Genomic DNA, 8060 nt, shown 5'->3' on the forward strand with positions numbered 1-8060 from the left:
TTAGGACAAATGCAACATGGAAAGGTTGTTTGGATATCTCTAAAAAAATTGTATTTAGGATTTTGCTTCTTTGTAGTCGGGCTATTGGCACAATCCTTGGCGATATGATCTAGACCACCACATTTGAAGCAACCTCTGCCTGTGCCTAGAGTAGAAAAATTTTCTGAATGTTTCACTTAAAACTGATGGGTAACTCCTGTTTTCTTGAAGTCATACAAGAAGCTGCTACATGGTTTCTTCTTTATGAAAATTTATTTAATTGAAACCATAATGTTTTCCTTATTTTTCCATATCTTTGATCATGTTAAAAGGGTTCTCCACTAATACAATTTTTAAATAAACTGCAATTGTGAAAACAATTTTAGTAATTATGTAATTTGCTTATTAGTGGTTCACTATGAAGAGATCTAACAGATTGTTTGTCATTGTGATCTGTTTTTGTTGCATGATTGCTCTGATAAGCTTTTGTCAATTTTGGGGTGGAGTGCCAGTTGGATGAATGATTTGCATTGAAGTCCTAGATTTAAAATGCTATTTGTTCCATATCCAAGGGTACTTTGTAATTTATCCTTATTTTTATTAACATAAACAATGAAGATTAGAAATATAGAGGTAGAAGTTGTGCTAACTTTTGATTATGTTTTTGTTTGTTGTCATAATTTTTACGAGAGATTTAGCTGATCCAGCTTGTTGAACCATCTGATATTAGTTCTAAGCTTCATGTCATTGGTCTTTAATTAATTGTGGGCCTTTTTATTATATTACTGTTCTTTCCGGAGAATTCGCAAATGAAGTGGTGAGCTGTCACAGTTTCTGCTTCAGTTATTTGCTCTAGGAATGCAACTATCGAGGGATTTAACTCTTAGAATTACTGGAAGATGCCCATACCAGACATGGACGGCTGAGCCATGATGGTATGATGCATATAGGCTTCTTCTCTTTTCTTTTGTAGGTTATTAAAAAGAAAAAATAATTATTGTTCCTGTTACTTCTGATCAACTACTGAGGTTATAAAAAGTGTATCAAATTTTTAAGTCTTCATTATATTATAAATTAGAGGTACAATTGATCTACAGTGGAATGGTGGCTGCACACACATTGATGAAATGATGGCCATTTATATTAATTTTCTTTTTTGGACAATTATTAGAGTAAATTGGTGTAGAGTGAGAGTCCTTAACATAATTTTTTTTTTCCAAGAAGTGTATGCTTAAAGTAATATAAAATCTTGAGAACTCATTGATCTACTTGTAGCTCAACCAGGTCCTTACTTTGATATAAGAGCTCCATTCACTGGTGATCTCTCTCCCCCCATTTTTTCTTTTTCCTTGTTCTTGGTGCAGGAGGATTGCATTATACAAGCCCTTTATGGTAAGGTTGTCTACACGTATGGATGTCATACTTGAATGAAGGATTGACAGGTGATCTCTCTCTCTCTCTCTCCCCCCCCCCCCATTTTTTCTTTTTCCTTGTTCTTGGTGCAGGAGGATTGCATTATACAAGCCCTTTATGGTAAGGTTGTCTACACGTATGGACGTCATACTTGAATGAAGGATTGTAATTGTAATTGATTGAATGAAGGATTGTAATTGATTGATGAAGGATTGTAATAGATTAATGAAGGATTGTAATTGATTCATTATTGAATGAATGATTATGTAGGTGGTAAATGAATGAATGATTATAAATGTAGGCAACAACTATGAATATTGACCATAGCTAGTAATTTGACAACCCTATTGTGATGGATCCAGCACTACTTTTAGCTACAAATACTATCCATAACTGTAGGTACTTTTAGCTACAGAAATGATTACTACGGATTATATCTGTGGTTACGGATTAAATCCGTAGCCATAGCTTTTAGACCTATGGTTATGGTACCTACGACACGGTCATGCTATGAACTAAAACCGTAGCCATAGGTCTTTAGCTACGGCTTTTATCCTGAGCCTTTTCCTAGTTTTCTGGTAGTAAAGCTTTTGCAACAAGTGTGAGGTTATTAGCGACGATGAGGACTTGTCGCAAAACGTCTTTATTCGCAACAACTTTTATATTTAGCGATGTTTTACGATATGTGATGGCGACATGTAAAATCGTCGCAAATAATCTATATTTAAAGACGATTTATTAAGTTGTTGCAAATAATTATTATTGGCAACAAGCCACACTCCTGTAAAAAAACTTTTTGTGATAAATTTGGGTTTGCTAGCGACAACGAGGACTCGTCGTAAAACGTCTTTATTCCCGATGAGTCTCATATCTAGTGACGTTTTACGATATGTAATGGCGATGTGTCAACTCGTCGCTAATTAACTATATTTTATGATAAGTTAGTAAGTCGTCGCAAATAATTGAGTTATTGGCGATGGGTTGTTTGTTAGCGACGACGAGGACTTGTTGCAAAACATATTTATTCGCAACGAGTCTCATATTTAGAAACGTTTTACGATACGCAACGGTGACATGTCAACTCGTCGCTAATTAACTATATTTTGTGACAAGTTATTAGGTCGTCCCAAATAGTTGAGTTATTGGTGATGAGTTGCCGTTTTCGTCGCTAAATAGAATTAGTGACGCCGTATTTGCATCAAATGTGGCAACGAGCAACACTCGTCACTAAAAGTTTTTAGCGGTAAGTTTGGAGTTTTTAGCGATGAGTTGACTTGTCGTGAAAAGACTGAATTGTTGTAGTGTGTCCATTTTAGGCCAACCTAGATGAGGGGAGAGACACAAATGTTGGCGTGATTTTAGGGCCGTGTGGCCCACCCTGATGGACCTGACTGTGATGTATGTATCATGTCCACGTCGTCCACATGATGGGCCCACCTTGCTGGACTGTCCAATGGATGAGCTTGCTGCCTGTCCGTCTGGACAGGCCTACATGAAGGAAAACACAAATATCAGCTTAATTCCAAAGCTGGTGGGCCCCACACATGTGGACCCACCTTAAATGTATGTATTTTATAGCCACACCATCCATTTATTTTTCTGGACGTGAGACCCACCCCACACGTGCTTCATGTGTGGGGGGTGGGGCCCACCTTGAGGTACGTGTGAAATCCACACTGTCCAAGCCATGGGGCCAGCTGTGATATATGTGTTTTATCCACATTGTCCGTCCAGGTGGGCTGGGCATGGGCCCACCATGATGTATGTGTTTTATCCAAGCTGTTCATGTGGGACGTGGACCCCACCATGATTTGTGTATTCTATTCCTCACCATCCAGCCTACTGGTTGGTGGGACCAACATGATGTGTGCGTTGTATATCCACCTGGCCAGCAGTGGTGAGGTCCATTTTATGTGGCAACAGGCCCACCTTAATGTATGTGTTGTAAGAACTCTGTCCATCTATTTTTCTAGACCTTTGAGTTGACCTATGAACCCCACCTTGATGTGTATATTGTGCATGCTATCCACTAATTTTCTGAAATATATAGGCTGCCCCATGAAGCCCACTATGTTGTATGTGATACACACACTACCCATCCTTTGTGCCTAACCCATGGGCCCTTGCGTGAGATCCAATGTGATTAATTTGTTTCCCATTTGGTGAGGCCCCATTATGATGTATATGTGGCCCATTTGGTGAGGTCCATTATGATGAATATGAGGCCTTTGTGTGAGGCCTAATGGAATGTGTATGAGACCCTTGAGTGAGGCCCATTGTGATGTATATGTGGCCCATTTGGTGAGGCCCATTATGATGAATATGAGGCCTTTGTGTGAGGCCCAATGGGATGTGTATGAGGCCCTTGAGAGAGGTCCATTGTGATTTATATGTGGCCCATTTGGTGAGGCCCAATGTAGTGAATGAGAGGCCCATATGGTGAGGCCCAATGTGATATATGACCGGCCTATGTGGTGAGTCCATTATTATGTGTAAACCCACCATGATGTATATAGTAATGTTTATGATGCCCAACTGTTGAGGGCCAAATATTGCATATCAGACCCCACTTATTGCATGGATTTACGAACATGGTACTGTTTAACGACCTATTTTAATCGTGTTTGTGCTGCAAGGTGAATTTACGGGCGTGGACCGAAAAATGGTACTAAAAGCATGGATTCAATTCGAGGTAGCCGTGGAGCAGACAGAGAGAGAGAGTAGGTAGTATTTATTTTTAATTTTTAATTTTTTGTTTAATTCTATGGCTTTTTATTTTAAGGATGTTTAGCCTAATCATGTTTATTCTAAGTTAAACCTCTTCGCTAGGGCTAAGAGGTGAAGCTTGTAGCGTAATGGGAGACTCCACTTTATGCCTTTGATTTAATTTTAATTTGTGAACTGAACTTGATATTAATTTGATTATTAAGGGAATGTTTTTAGTTTTTAATGGTCTGTTGTGACTAAAATTACAATGGGTCTGCAATAATTATGTTCCTTTCCTTTTTATGTTTATGACGTCAGGAAGCCCTATTGTTCACCATCGTCTCCTGTGCATGGTCAGATGATGGTACCCTTCCTAACCTTCATACATTGTTGATTGGTTGGTAATTAGTTTAATTTTATTGTTTACTTTATCTCCTGGGCATGGTTTGGTGATGGAATCCATTCTAATTCATATACCTTTCATCTCTTCAAAACTATATCAAAGGAAGTTCAGTCTTGATTTTCATGGTTACACTCTTCAACTGGATGAAGATGAGACTCTAAGTCCAATTGAATTCTTGAAGCAGACATAAGATCTCCCTGATCTCTACAAGTGGATCTTCTGAATCTCTAATTTCTTTTCCCTAAATTCTTTAATTTTTAGATAATTATTTCATCATTATCCTCAAATTACACTTGATTTAGATTTCATCTCATTTTAGTTCTAGTTCTATTTAGTTTTAGATAACGTACAAGTATCAGTCCCTTGGGATTCGACCTCGGTCTTACCGAGTTTATTACTACATCACAACCCTATACTTGGGGAGTGAATAAGTTTTTGGCACCGTTGCCAGGGATTGACGGTTACATTTTTCTGAAATTGATTGGTTTTAGAATTAGGATAAGATTAGGATTTTCTATCTTTAGGTTTAGATTTTTCTAATTTCTAGAACCTAACCTGTTCTCCTGTTTTGTAGGACCTTGACATACACATTCTAAATTGGTAATATCTTTCTAATTTGCTAGTTTTTCTGTTTTCTATTTTAGATTAGGTTTTATCTTTAAAAACTTTTTAATTCTAGGATTTCTTCTAATTTAGAAACTAATTGTCTTTCTATTTTAGGTTTAGAATTTTCCTAATTTGTTTTTAAAAACTTTCTATTTTTTTTTATAGAAAATTTTCCTTTTTTAGAAACTAGTTTACTTTAGGATCTCCTGCTATTTCTAGACTTTCTATCTGTAGAAATTAACTTGGTTTGTTTAGTTTTGTAGGTTCTTAATTTAGGACTTCTAATTTGGTAACTTCCTTCCAACTCTTTTCTCTTATTTTTTAGATTTGTATTTCATCCTTTCTTTTAGGTATAGGTTTAGAATTTGAATTGAGGGCTGCGGGTGTTTCATGCCCAAGTGGGTTCGTGATAACACTCTACGTCTCAAGGAGGATTGGTTGAGGGGTTATCTACCCATCGCAGGATTAGAAACCACTTGAAATCCTTAGAGTTAACTGAGGTTATGGCTGCAAATCAACCTCTTCTACCCCAACCTAGGGTGGAGGACATCCAGGATGAGAATGAGGTGCATTAAGCACCCCCACCTCGTACTTTATGAGATTATTTACAACAGGCGGGGGTTAGTATGTCCTCATGCATGGTTTTTTTCAAAAATACGGGACACATAAATATCAAGCCAGGGGTGATTCAACTCCTTCCAAAGTTTCATGGGCTTGAATCTGAAAATCCATATCTACACTTGAAAGAGTTTGATGAAATCATAGCCACTTTATACTTTCCTAATGTGTCTGAGGACACGATCAGGCTGAAACTCTTTCCATTTTCTTTGAAAGAGAAAGCTAAGATGTGGTAACATTCATTATGTCCCCGACCTATTGGCACATGGAATGACATGACAAGGGAGTTCATAAAGAAATTTTTTTCATATTAGAAAACGAACACCCTTAAAAAGTCAATTATGAACTTCGCCCAAAAGGAGGATGAAACATTCTTCCAATGTTGGGACCGGTTCAAGGACCTTGTCAGCTCATGCCCACAACATGGATTTGAAACGTGGCACATTACACACTTTTTTTTTTATGATGGACTGACATCTTCCATTCTCCAATTGGTCGAGACAATGTGCAATGGAGAATTTATGAATAAAAATGTCGATGATGTGTGGGATTACTTGGATAGACTTGCTGAAAACACACAAGCATGGGACACATACCCAAAATCAAATACCACTTCTAGGCCTACTCAATCAAAAGAAATGGGCGGAGTATACCTTCTAAAAGAGGATGATGATCTCAATTCTAAAGTGATTAATCTCATAAAGAAATTCGAGGCCATGGAATCAAGGAAGGATAAGGGTAAGGAAATTGTTTACGGTATTTGTGGTTGTAACAGTCACACAACTGAAAATTGTCCAACCATATCTGCCGTTCAAGAGGTACTGACTGAGCAATCCAATGCAGTAAATAACTATCAAAGACCTTTCAATGGACCTACCTCTAATACATACAATCCTGGTGGGAAAAATATCCAAATTTTAGTTGGAGGAATGGACAAACTGATACCCCTCATGGTTTCTTTAATCAAACTTTACAACAACAACAAGAGAAACCTCAAGAGGATCTGATTTTAAAACATTTTGAAAAGCAAGATCATTTCAATCAGGGTATGCTTCAAGTCTTGCAAGACATTAACAAAACATTACAAGGACTTAAGGCTGAAAACACGATTGGGAATAAGGGGAGCCTCCCAGCTCAACCTCTTCCCAATCCAAAGCTGTAATATGAAGTTGGCAACCCAAGCTCTTCAAATCAAATGAAGCACGCTAAATCCATCACCACTCTTAAGAGTGGGAAGATTATTGATAAAACCCTTCCGATTAGGCCCGAAAAGCCTCAAGAGTCAGAAGAGGACAACAATGATGGATCTAGTGATGCCTGATAAAAATTAGAACCGGAACTTCTAGAGAAGCCAGTTGCTCCATTTTCCTAACGGTTGGTTGCACCAAAACCTCTCTCTAACTCTCAGGATATTCTAGAGGTGTTGAAACAAGTGAAAGTCAACATTCCTCTACTTGATGCTGTAAAACAAATACCTTTATATGCAAAATTCCTGAAAGACCTATGCACGACCAAACGACGGCAGAGTATTCAAAAGAAGATCTTCTTGACTGAGAAAGTGAGTGTCATCCTGAAGCAAGACGTACCGTAGAAATTCAAAGATCCCGGTAGCCCAACCATATCATGTGTAATCGAAGACTATCGAATTGATCACACACTTTTTGACTTAGGAGCGAGCGTTAATTTGATTCCCTACTCAATATACAAACAGTTAGGTTTGGGTGAATTAAAACCCACCCTAACCACACTACAATTTGCTGATCGCTTTGTTCGTGTACCAAGAGGGATAATTGAGGATGTGTTGGTCTAGGTCGATAGATTTTACTGCCCTGTAGATTTTATCATCCTGGACACTGAGCCCATCAAGAACATGAGCACTTAGATTCCCGTCATTCTTGGTCGCCAATTCCTTGCCACTTCAAATGCAATTATCAATTGCATGAATGATGTCATAACTATGTCTTTCAGAAATATGACATTAGAGTTAAACATCTTTTTCAATAACAGCAGAAACTTAGAGGATGATGACGATTTCTACGATATTAACATGATTGATTCTTTCGTGGAAGATAGAACGCCTTTGACCTTATCCTCTGACCCCTAGAGACGTGCATAGCACACTCCCATGACTTGGATGATGACATGATTAGGGAGATGTGTGCCTTGCTTGATACTGCGCCGGTACTTGAAGTTAACCAGTGGAGGCCACAATTTGAAGAATTGCCCCAAACTGATGTCGTGCCTCTATCGTCTAACCTCAAGCCACCGAAGCTTGACCTAAAACCTTTACCCTCTGATTTAGAATATGCCTATTTAGGTCAAGAAGAGACATACC

At 38.1% G+C, this 8060-nt stretch overlaps 1 non-coding gene across 1 annotated transcript; it reads right to left on the reverse strand.

The window, feature by feature from the left end:
• Nucleotides 1–6048: 6048 nt before the first annotated feature.
• On the reverse strand, nucleotides 6049–6155 carry LOC131234149 (small nucleolar RNA R71). The gene has a single exon (XR_009165557.1). It is a non-coding gene; the product is annotated as a small nucleolar RNA R71 (small nucleolar RNA).
• Nucleotides 6156–8060: the final 1905 nt, after the last annotated feature.

This window comes from Magnolia sinica, chromosome 18, assembly GCF_029962835.1.
Source record: "Magnolia sinica isolate HGM2019 chromosome 18, MsV1, whole genome shotgun sequence".
Classification (NCBI taxonomy): Eukaryota; Viridiplantae; Streptophyta; class Magnoliopsida; order Magnoliales; family Magnoliaceae; genus Magnolia; species Magnolia sinica.